The following is a 12476-nucleotide window of genomic DNA, read 5'->3' on the forward strand; positions in this document are numbered from 1 at the left end:
TCAACATGTCTGCTTTCTTCAAAACAGCAAGTAAAATCTTTTTCCTTGGGAAGGGTCCAATTCCTTTTTAAAGTATTTTTTAACCAGATCATGTCAGGTCTGCCAAAGATAATCTTTTTTGGTTAGCTCAAAATCAATGTATTTAAGATCTTAATTATATCTGTAAAAATCATTCATCTTTGTCATGTTCTGTTGGCTAAAAGCAAATCACAGGTACTGCCCACATTTAAGGGGAGACAATTATGTAGGGTGTGAGCACCTAAGGGTGAGAGTTATAGGTGTCATTTTAGAATTCTGACAACCACACTTTCTATTATCAGGAGTTGTTTCTTGAGTATTCCCAAGTTTGCCTGCTTAACATCTCAGTAAATTTCTCTGTAAATTAGAGGTCAGTAATAGAAATTATTAGGTTGTGGTTTGATTCATCTTCTTTGCTTTACTTTTTCTTTTATGGTAGTGGGAATTGAATCCAGGGCCTCACATATGCTAGGTTAGTACTCTACCAAAGTTACATCCTGAGGGTTTTTTTTTTTTTTTTTAGTTTGAATTTAAGTTGCTCAGAATGGCCATGAATTTGTGAGCCTTTTGCTTTAGCCTTCAGAGTACCTGCCTGTGATTACAGGTGTGCGCTACCATGCCCAGCAAAGGAATTCTCCTTTTTTATTTTTATGTATGTATGTATGTATGTATGTATGTATGTATGGTACTGGGCATGGAATTCAGGGTGTTATGCATGCTAGGCAAGCACTCAACCACTGGGCTACATCCTCTCATCTTATTTTTTAATAAGAGCAAGAGAAGTACAGATACAAACTATGCAAGCTGAGTTACTACTACTCCCATAAGTACTACTAGTACTGTCATAATCTTAACTAATATTTGCTAAGCTATTACTATGTATACAGTACTACTCCAAGTATCTTAGTGGAATTTAATTTTCATCATAACTTTACCAGATCAGGGCTATTTTTACCATTCTCATTTTATAGACAAGGAAATATCTATGTAGAGAATTTTAGAACACAAGCCAAGTAAGAAGCAGAAACAGGATTCCAATTCAGGTAGTAAGCCTTCAGACTGAAAGCTTTAGATTAGGACTTATAGTATAGTCAAGCATTACTTCGTGTTGATGTAAATTCTTAGAAATGTGTTGTCAGGTGATTTTGTACTTTGTGAACATCCCAGAATATATTTACACCAACCTAGATGGTGTAGGTTATTCAATGTAACCTCTTGATACAATCAAGAGACTCAGTAAACACAACATGGAAATGATGATGCTGCGGCTGGTATCAAAGGGCAGACTTTTATACTAAATTCTGTTTTGAACAGTGGTACTCTAAAATAATAACAAGTAGAGTATAATAAATACATAAACCGATAAATCATTTCTTTTCATTATCAAGTATTATGTATTATATATAATTATATGTGCTATACTTTTATATGAGAGGCAGCACAGGTTTGTTTACACCTGCATCGCCACAAACATGAGTAATGCATTGTGTTACGATGTTAAGATGTCTATGATGTTATGAGACGACATTCTTCAGTTCCATTATAATCTTACGTGTCTACCACTATATATTTGGTCTGTTATTGATAAAAATGTTTTGTGGTTCAAGACTGTATTTAGAAACTTCAGCTTTCCTCTTCATCTGTATTTTTTGGAGCTTACTTTTTTTTTTAAAGTTCTCTTTTTTAAAAAAAATGCTATAAAATTTTTGGATTTACATTTCTTCTCTTTTTCTTTCTGTGAGATTCTGTAATCTCAATTTACTCTAGCATTTTTTTCTAGAAGAATATTCAGCTTGATGTAATAAGACCGTAGTTGTAGATAAAATAAGGAAATCCTTCTGAACTGATTAATAAGTAGCTGCCCCATTCCTGAGTATGCCTTCTTCCCCCAGTCTGCCTCAACCCCCAACTAAGAACTTCACCCTCACAATCCTACAATTGAAGAATTAACATCTGACAAAATAAGGTGTCTTGAAGACATCTTCCATTTTTATTGGGAAGTGCCTAGTACCATAGGGATTAATAAATATTTGAATATCATCCTACCTAAAAGTTGTGGTCAAGTGTCTTTCATTCTTCATTCCTTTGCATTTTTTGTTTTACTTAACTTGAATTATCTTTCTTTTATATAGTCTGGCAACTTTTAAAAATTTTGCATCATGAAGACAGGTCAAATACTACCTCTGTGAAATTTGGGTGGTGTGTGTGTGTGTGCGTGTGTGTATGTGTTTGTGTGTGTGCACACGCGTGTGTATGCGTGTGCGCTGAGGACTGAATCCAGGGTCTTATGAATAGTAGGCAAGCTTTATACCACTGAGCTACACCCTCAGCACTTTTGTGAAGTTTTCCGCATACTATGAGAAAGATTTAAGTTCTCTTGTTTTATATTTAATACATACTTCCATGATAACTAACAATCTCATGTTTGTCTCTTTCCCCATTAGAGGCAGTCTCATTTCCTCTGGTTATCTCCAACACCTGGAATGTGTGAGTGCATTATAAATACGGTTATTGTTAAATAGGTCAGTGAAAAATCAACGGGTAGTATATCTGAAGAGAATGGAAATGTGTGGTTAAGGACATCTGGGAAAATGCAAAGTCAATAAAACTTTATTTGGAATCTTTGGGAGATAAGTCTCAAAATAAGCATATCTAACAAAACTGATACAGCAATTGGTTAATGCTGTTTTATTTTGCCCTTTGCCATTAGCACAATTGAGAACACACTATTATAAAAATGATTTCTTTTTATTTTCTTATAGAAGACATACCAAGGTAAAACAAACCCATTTTTCTTGTTATTATAGAGTGGTTCTTTTACTATTGATATTAGTACCCGTGTACTAAACAAATGAAAATAAATGATAGTTTAGTATACCTGAGCATCTATAATTTATTTAGCACATATATACCATGTTCTGTACTGAGTACAAAGCAATGCAAATCTATTTGTGTTATTTCTGGACTTAAAATTATTAAAATGAGTCATCATTGCTCTCAGGATAAGGATCAGATTTTAGGCAAGACACTTATGTTAGATAACTTCGTCTAGAAAGGCTTTTCTGATTCTTCACGTCCAGTTTAGTAGATACTCCTAAAAGTCACTCTGTATTTCAAGTAAGTTGAAAGGCCTAAGTTATAAAGAGTGTTAACTTCCTGGTGCTAATTTTTCCTTACATACAAAAATGCTTTATTTGCTCTCTGTCTCTTTCACCAAAGTACCAATTTCTTTCTTTCTTTCTTTCTCTTTCTTTCTTTCTTTCTTTCTTTTTTTCTTTCTTTCCTTTCTTTCCTTTCTTTCTTTTTTGATTCAGGTCTCAGGTCTCACTACCTTCAGGCTGGCTTTTAATTCCCAATTCTTCTGCCTAAGCTTCTAGAGTGAAGGGACAACAGTCATAAGTTACCAGGTCGGTTCAGAGTATAGATTCCTTGAGAACAGGCAGCTTCCATAGTTTTGGAATACAGTGTTTGCTAAATAAATAATGGACAAATATATTAATTTAAGAGAGAAAATTACATTAAACGATTATGACCTAATATTTTTCAGTACCCTTTAGGTTTGATTTTTTTTTTTTTTTTTTTGCCGTGCTGGGGATTGAACCCAGAGCCTCGTGCTTGCGAGGCAAGCACTCTACCAACTGAGCTGTATCCCCAGCCCTACATTTATGTTTATTAGCCCATTGAATCCAGTTGAACTATAATTGTTATCCCCATTTTAGAGATGAGGAAACTGAGTAAGAAACTTACTACACCAAGTAACAAGCAAGAAGAGCAGTACTTGGAAATGAGCCCAGATGGCTCAACCAATAGGGCAGCGACTTCTCCAGGATATCCTGTGGACTGGGTTAAGAGTTGGTCCCCCGCCCCCCATATGATCGACAGGGATGGATACAACTTCCAGTGGGGCAAAGTATGATTTGAGGAATTTACTCCATCACAGAAAATCTGAAAAAAAGAATGCTTCCTCCATTTCCTGGTTATTAACACAGTTCAAGTATATTTTGTGAATTAAAAAAAAAGAAATGAATAAATCAATGTATCTCTTGAAATTCTTTCCCTCTGCTTTTAAACTCTCACCTATTTCTTTCCTTTCTTTCCCAAACCTCATAGAGGGCGCTCACAAAGTGCTACTCACTGATTGAGGAAGCTCCGCTGAAAAACACGCCTCACAGAGCAACTAAAAGGCACAGCGCCACCATCTCAGACTTAGTTCTCTTTTCCACGGCAGGAGGCGGGGCTAAAGTCCCTCATTCAAATAAAAAACTAGGAGATTTGCATGGGGAATGGTCAGTCCTTGCGCTTATTGGCTAATCGCACAGTGGGCGGGGTACATATTACGATCGCAGAGCTCCGCCTACATTAATTTGCATAACGGCCCCGGCGCGTGCAAGGGAGAAGCGGGTTTGTTTTTGAATCTGCGGAGGCGGCGGCAGTGGCAGCGGCGGCGCGGCGACTGAAGCGCGCGAGATTGAGGCGGCAGCGTTGGGGACGGCTGCGCGGGACGGCTCTGTAGGAAGGAACGTGGTTCCCCCTCCCTCAACTCCCGCCCCCAAAGGTATATGTGAATCCCAAGGGCTGTTCTAAGAACATTTTCTTAAATTACTATTGTATTTCTGAAGAGTCAAGACCGCATTATGGCGGCTGCGGGAGTTGTGTTTGCGCCTGCGCGGTTGCGGAGCTGCGGACGGCGCTGCATGGGAGCACGTGATCTTGCGGGGTCGGGCTCTAGCTGCAGTTGTGCAGCTGGCGGGGCGGTGGCTGCGCAAGCGCAATATTCATTTTCAAGATCTAATGTTCTTGTTGGACGCCATTTGGGTTCTAGATTTAATTTTCCTCATTCTTGAGGGGTTTCGTTTTGTTACTCTTCAATTCCTACAGTTTCAAGGAAAACGTTTCTTTAATGTTGTACTCGTATACCGGCCTTCATTCCCTCTCTTTTTATCTGATTCTGAGACGCTGTATTAAATTTTATGTGAAAATTGTCACTTGTGGTTCTCGGTTGAATTTCACCATTAGGGTGTTGTGGGACTCCACTTTACTTTTAGGGAGATAAAGATCGGCACCTAGTGGTGTTCTCACGGGAAGTGCATTTATTTGAATTGCATTTTTGCAAATACATTTTTAACCCTGTTTTTACCAGTTTGGTTATAATGGATTGTGCACTATATACGAAATAGAATTTTAATTTTGGAAATATTGGGACAGTGAAAGCATATACAAAGTAAAGTGAAATGCCAGTTGGTCAATTTTTTTTTAAAATTTATTCCTGTCAATGAAGTTTTAATTCTAATGTATGTATGCTGAACATATGAATTTTACATGTTTTCAGTTCCTTTGATTAGTTGTCCATTTCTGTTTCAGTTAATCAGTTACTCTTTTGAAAGAAATCAGTCGATTTTCTGTACATTTTGTTTGTGATAATATGTAAGCTACAATACTTGGTGAATTTTGGTAATGAAGAATTCTATAAAGAATTTCCAGTTATTGAGGCCTTTATGAAGAAATTGAGTGGATCATCAAAAAAAAGTGTGGAGTTTAAAAATATAAACAGTGCTCTATATATGTGTATGAGACACAATTGTGTTTGATTTTTTAAAATTGTAGATATGCTTCTGTTTTTTGTTTCTTAAGGTAATTATTGTTACTGGTTCTAGTTTAAAATGGTAGTGTCACTATATTTAGATCTTATATAACACACCTGGGGTAAGTTATATAAGATTTGATGATCCTCCCTTAGTGCAAATTGCTGCTTATTAGGCTAAAAACTTATAAACAGTTTCATAAACTTATTTGTGGGTCATATGTACGGCATTTGGTTTCTTGGTTCATTATATAAGCTAAGTTTGAATCAGTCTATTGGCAAAAGAAGTGGTTATTGTTTTAAAATCTAGGTTGTTAAATGTAAATGCATCTTTATTACCCACAACAAATATCTTAAGTATTAACTAGATGTAATTGAAAGGAGTATGTTTGGTTGGTAGATTTTTTTAATGATGTCACATGAGATGGAGTGGAATGATAGAAAAGATTCTTTTTCTCAACAATCTTAATTTGTTCTAATGTAATTCTTGGACCTCTGTTCTCTTCTACCCAGAATGAAGGCAGTTGTGCAGTCTTCACTCTTTTATGCTTCTGAGGTGGTTAACTCCCACTCCCTACTTGCATGCTATTTAAGAGTTGAAAATACAGGGTGTTTTCTGTGTCTGTGTATGTATACATAATAGGTTAAGATAATAACTTTGATCTTAGGGCAAGGTATACTTTCACTTCCACAAAAATGAAATTCTTTGGTTTATGTATTTAAGCTTATGCTTTCTTTTGAATATACAGATGATTGCATCTTGATTTTGTATTGAAGGGTCATAAGGGGTACTTGAAAAGCATATACAAGGTAAATATTGATAGGACAGTTTTGCTGTCATGTTTCTTAGAAGGCATATGTCACTATAAATGTACTAAGATTAATGAATTATCTGAACATCAACTCTGTGTTCTTGAATACTGTCAGAAACAAGCATATTTTGAAACTAGTTTGGTGATTATGATGCCACAAAATTTTGACATATAAAGGGTATATAAATGTTTAGATTAGCTTCCTTGAGGAATGAACATTTACTGAAGTTATTTAAAATCTTGTATACTTTTATAAATTTTATACATAAAATAGTTAAGAAAAAACATTTGAATGATTAAACCGTAAACCATTAAAATTGTGTTTTTTCTTTATGATTTGAATGTGATATGTATAAATATTTTTAACATAGTCATCATGGAACTTTTGGGAAGTGTTAATTAGCAACATTTGGAAATAAGCACTCTAAATAGTCCAGTGAATTTTGGGACTGCTTTTTGCATGTTTGATCAACCTACAACTGTTTTGTCAATTAGCTTTTCATTGGGACCGTAATTTAGTTCCTACTTTTTTTTTTTTTTTTTTTGGCAGTGTTGGACCACACTTGTGCTAAGCACACACTTTACCACTGAGTTGTACTACAGCCCAAATTCCTGTTCTTTTAACTTAGTTTTATGAATATTTCCCCATTTCACTGTTTTCTAATATATTCCCACAATACGATACTGTGAAAATCTTCTAAATTACCAAATATTCTTTTCAGATGTGTTTACAAATGGCCACATATTATCTCATTAAAAAGAATGTACTGTGACTTATTAAGCCGTTCTCTTTTTTTGACCATTTTGTTGCTCATTTTTCTATTATTAATAATGCTATCGTGAACATCCTTCTACTTGAGTCATATTCTGTAACTCAGAATATTTCTTTGACATAACAAATTGCTAAAGCTTTTTTGCAAAACCTTTTCCCATGTCTCTATCAATTAGACCGGTTTGTTGGTGGGGAGAGGATATTGTGGCTCACTAACTTTTTTTTTTTTTTTAACAAGTGATGAGGTTGACCTTTTAGATTTTTATATTTGTATTTTCTTATTTTTTGTGTCAATTAACCATTTGAGATTTGGGCTTCCCTCCACCCCCCCAAGATGGATGTTAATGCTTTTTGTTGTTGTTGTTATTAGTAACAGCTCTTTATGGATATTAGCCCTCAGCTTTCATATTTGTTGCAGTAATTTTAAACATTTCTTTAGTTTTTTATCTTTTAAGTTGTTTTTGGTTTTATGTATTCAGAAGTTTTACATATTTATGTAGTAAAATGCACTGCCATTTTTGTTTATAACTTCATTCAGAAGTACTTTGCAGATAAAATATTATCTATTGAGAGATGAAATGTTCCTTTGTTAATTTTCTTCTAGAACTTGTTTATTTTTGATATTGGGAATTGAACTGAGGGGCACTTGACCCCTGAGCCACATCCCCAACCCTATTTTGTTTTTTATTTTTTAGAGATGGTCTCACTGAGTTGCTTAGGGCCTCACTTTTTGCTGAGGCTAACTTTGAACTCTCAATCATCCTGCCCCAGCCTCCCAAGCCACTGGGATTACAGGTGTGTGCCACCCTGCCCAGCAAGAACTTAATTTTTTTGGAAGTTTTAAAAATGCTTTTTAATTTACGTGGACATATACATATATTTTCACATACTGTGTATAAAGATGGATCGTTAGGAACCATTGTTTTTAAAATGTCTAGTTTTCTCAGAATTTTGTGTTGTTGATTCATCCCTTGCTTTGGTTGCTTCTCTGATCATGACTTATGTATTACGTTTGAGCAAGCAAGTATGTTCATTCACTAGGGATATTTAACCTGGGGTCCATTGACCCTTGGAGGTTCCTTGATGTATGCAATTTAATGTGAGTGTGCATATGTGCATTTTTCTGGGAAAATAGTTACAACTTTTTTAGCTTCTCAAAGGAATATGTAACATAAAATCTAAAAACAGGTTAACAACCAGTGCTTCAAGAACTTATTCTTAAAGCAGTATTGTGTTTTTAAAATTTACAATGGGCTATGCATTATATAAATACGTGTTTGTAATGCTATACTCTATATAAATACACTCACAATTCCTCTTTACAATTATTTTAGCTAATCTTATCTGTTTGACTTCGCAGATGATCTTTAGATTCATTTGGTTACATTTTTAAAGATGCCAATTAATGGTTTTGTTCAGAATTCTATTAAATCTATGGGCTGGGATGTGGCTCCGTGGTAGAGTGCTTGCTTAGCAGGTATGAGATGCTGGATTCAGTCCCCAGCACCACCAAAAAAGCAAAAATAAGACAACAACAGAATTATATTAAATCTAAATTGGGGTGAATCTTTTTGCTGTTTTTCAGGAATATGAATATATACACTTCTACAAACAAAAGTATTGTTTTTAGGAGTGTTAGAAAAATTTGTGATACCTGTGACTTTTTTTTTTTTTTTAAGAACCCAGGGGCTCTTAACCACTGGGACACATTTCCAGCCCTTTTTATTTTTTTAAATTTTGAGACAGGGTCTCACTAACTTGCTTAGGGCCTTCCTAAGTGGCTGAGCCTAGCCTCAAACTTGTGATCCTCCTGCCTCAGCCAGTTGCTGGGATTATAGGTTTACACTACTATGCCTGGCTAATGCCTATGACTTTTTAATGTCATTTTACTGGTGCTAGTATGTTAATTGGGTTGAGTTATGTGAGGATATTAGGTCTGTATTTGTTTTAAATCTGCATTTAAGATGATGAGACATGAAAGTAATACCTATGTGAAGTTAGAAGTTGGAAATATCATTTGTAAAATAAAGTATTATACAATATTTGTTCAACATAGAAATTTTTTTTTTTTAATGGAGGAATTTTGAAAAGTTATTTATTTCCTTTTTGGCCAAGATGGGGTCTAATCTCATAATAAAGATAAAAATCATTTTACTTTCCTCCATAGCATTTGTTACATTTATCTCATAAGGATAGTTCCCTAATTAGCATAAATTCATTCTCCATTAAATCTCTATACTGATTGCAGGAATTATCATTATTATATTATTATTATCATTTGGCAGTATGAGGGATTGAATCCAGGGCTTCACACATGCTAGGCAAGTGCTCTACCACAGAGTTATATCCTTGGGCCCTTTCAAATTTTATTTTGTGACAGGGTCTCACTAAGTTGCCCAGGCTCTTGAATTTTTGATCCCCCTGCCTCAGCCTCCAGTGCATCTGGGTTACAGATGTGCCACTGTGACCAGCTACAAATATTCTGGATTAGTAGTGATGTATTATAGTTGTAATTCTACTTTCTTTTCAGAATAAAGAGCCAGGTTATTGAATGGGGGATGTTCCTCAGTAGTAGAGAGCTTACCTAATTTGGGAATTAATATTTTCAGAGCTGCATCAGTATTTATAGCATGTTCATTATGGCAGTTTGGCATAATTGTGAATAAATTGTTATTCACAATTTTGAATCTTAGTGAGACCCTGGGTCCAATCCCTGGTAACAAGGGGGGAAAAGAAAGAGAGTCAGGTTATTGCCAAAATATCATTTTTATTAAACAGGTTAACTTGAAAATTAGTGAAGACTTGAAAAGAAGAAATCAAGGAAATATAGAACTCAAAGAGTAAAATATTATTGGCTTTAAGAAAACGAATCCTGCAAATAGATATCAAATATCAGGATATTTTTTCTTAAGCATTTTATCCTTTTTAATGAAAAATTCTGGTCTTTGGGTTTTTTCAAGCAAATGTAATTACAAAGATTTGGAAGTTTTTACTTTTTGGTGTGACCTTTGGTCTTAATTGAGAACTTTTCCAAGTTCTGGGAAATTATAATTTTTTATTTTTCAGACATAGAAGAGAAATAACAAATTAGGGACAGGCAGAGGTACTACTAGAAAAATTCATATGGGTAGGGGCAAAAAATGATAGCTAGTATCATGCCAGTAAAAGAGGGTCATATTTCAAATGTTATAAATTTAGCAAGAATGTTATAAATTTAGTTGTGAGGCAATTGGGAATTAATATTTCCAGAGCTGGATTAGTATTTATAACATGTTCAGTTGATTATCTTATTAATGATTGTGAATCATAGAGAACGTTAAGTTTAACATATTAAGAAGGCAAAGTAGTGTAATTTTGTTTAGAGGCATTTCTGTTGTTGTGGTTTTTAAGTGTTGTGAGGCCAAATTCATAAATTGGCAAAACTAGTTTTTCACATGTAGGAAGAAGTTTAAGGCTTTTGAGTTCCTAACAGTTGCGGGCATATCATAGATAAAAATTAGGTGATGTTTTTACACTATTTCCAAAATATCATTAATTAGCTCTGGGAAGCTATAGGCCTTTTCTTTTTCCTGGACATCTTAGAAGTTACCCAACCATTAATGGAGCTTCTCTTTTATAATCCTATTTGACCCTCTCACGTTTCCTTAGAGAGCCTAAGACTTTAAAAATTATTTTGTAGTGTTCCTTCTTTTTCTTTTTCTTTTTTTCCCCCCTCTAAAACCTTTTACTTACAAACTTTAATTCAGCAAAGGTCTGTGTGGGAAAAATGGGGAGAGGACATCCTCCTGGAATGGATGTGGGCTGCTAGTCAGGAGGGAAACTGGTGGCAGAACTGATCAGGGCCAGTGCACTGGGTTACCATCTAGTATTCTTTCTCAGATTGTGCTGCAATCCACAGAGTAAATAGGGGTTTCTCTTGGCATTTTAGTTTATTCAAACAGAAGTGAATTGCACAAAATTAAACTCTGTTTATACTTCAAATTACACAGTAGAAATCATTTCATATTGGAGACAGGCTGTGAATGCTAGGAAACGTTTTCTGTTTAGAATGAGCGGACCAGGGCTACTAGTGTTTATGAATGTTTCTAATTTTGAATTTTAGACATTGGATTTTGAGTCTTCAAGAGAGTTATTGAGGATTTTTCTTGACCACCTTGCAGACACATGGAAGTTCTAAGGGTACATACAGATCGTGCTTTCCTGAGAGTCTTTTTAATTGGACATATACAAATGTGAAATTCAGGGAAATGAATATAACATATTAACTTTGCAATCTGAAATATTCATTTTTAATGTCTTGAGCTTTTTATTCAGAATATTATATTAAGTGTTTTATGTTATTGTCATGTCTAATACCTGAGAATAACTACCTGTAAACACTAGTTCAGGAAAGAAGGCCCGTTTGTATGATGGTGATGTGTGATAGTAATGTTACATGTCTTACTATGTGATCTTTTTCCCTGTTTGTGTAGCCCTGTTCTACTTTAGGGGAACTATATGTTCATCATTCCAAGGTACTTTTACATTCTCATAAGAAATTTGAATTGGTGTGTTTAGAATAGTGATTCCCAGAACTATCACAACATAAAAGGATCTCTCCTTAGGTGACTAATTCTCGAAGATAATGCCCCTCAATTTTGAGGAAATGTAACCTAGAAGATGAGAAGGGAGTGTAGTTTAGAAGATCAGGAGAAAAGAACTTGATGGAATAATGTTGTAATTTGAATGCTGCTGTCATTGCCAACTAAGGCTTGGAATTTAAGAGTTTTTCTGTCTTTTACCCTTATAGATGGTCTTAAGAAAGAAATGTAGAAAAGCATGGAAAGGAAAAAACCGCTTTTGAACTTTTATCTTTAATGGTGGTAAATGTCAGAAATCAATTGAATTGAAGGCCAAGCTGCTATAAGAGTCTATGTTACTATTATTTATTTTTCACTTGTAATAATACAGAGTAAGATTATGGTATATAAATAGCTTTGTTTTAGTATAAGGCTTTCATCTCTGCATTTAATATGGCGATTGCACATTTGCTTAGTAGTAAGGGAGAAAGGACAATAGGGAGTGCATAGTCATTCTTTGAGAGCATGATATAGAAATGGCATATTTCACTTTGACTCATGTTTTATGTCTGATAATTGACTCATTGAGACATATTTAGCTGGGAAAAGAGAGGCTGGAAAATGTGTCTAACTGGATGATCATGTACTCATCTCAATTAGATAAAGAAAGAACCAAATATTAGTGAACAACTAACATTTAGTGCTACATAGGGAAGCTGGAGAAATGGTCTCTC

Source organism: Sciurus vulgaris, assembly GCF_902686455.1.
Source record: "Sciurus vulgaris genome assembly, chromosome: 5".
In the NCBI taxonomy this organism is placed as follows: Eukaryota; Metazoa; Chordata; class Mammalia; order Rodentia; family Sciuridae; genus Sciurus; species Sciurus vulgaris.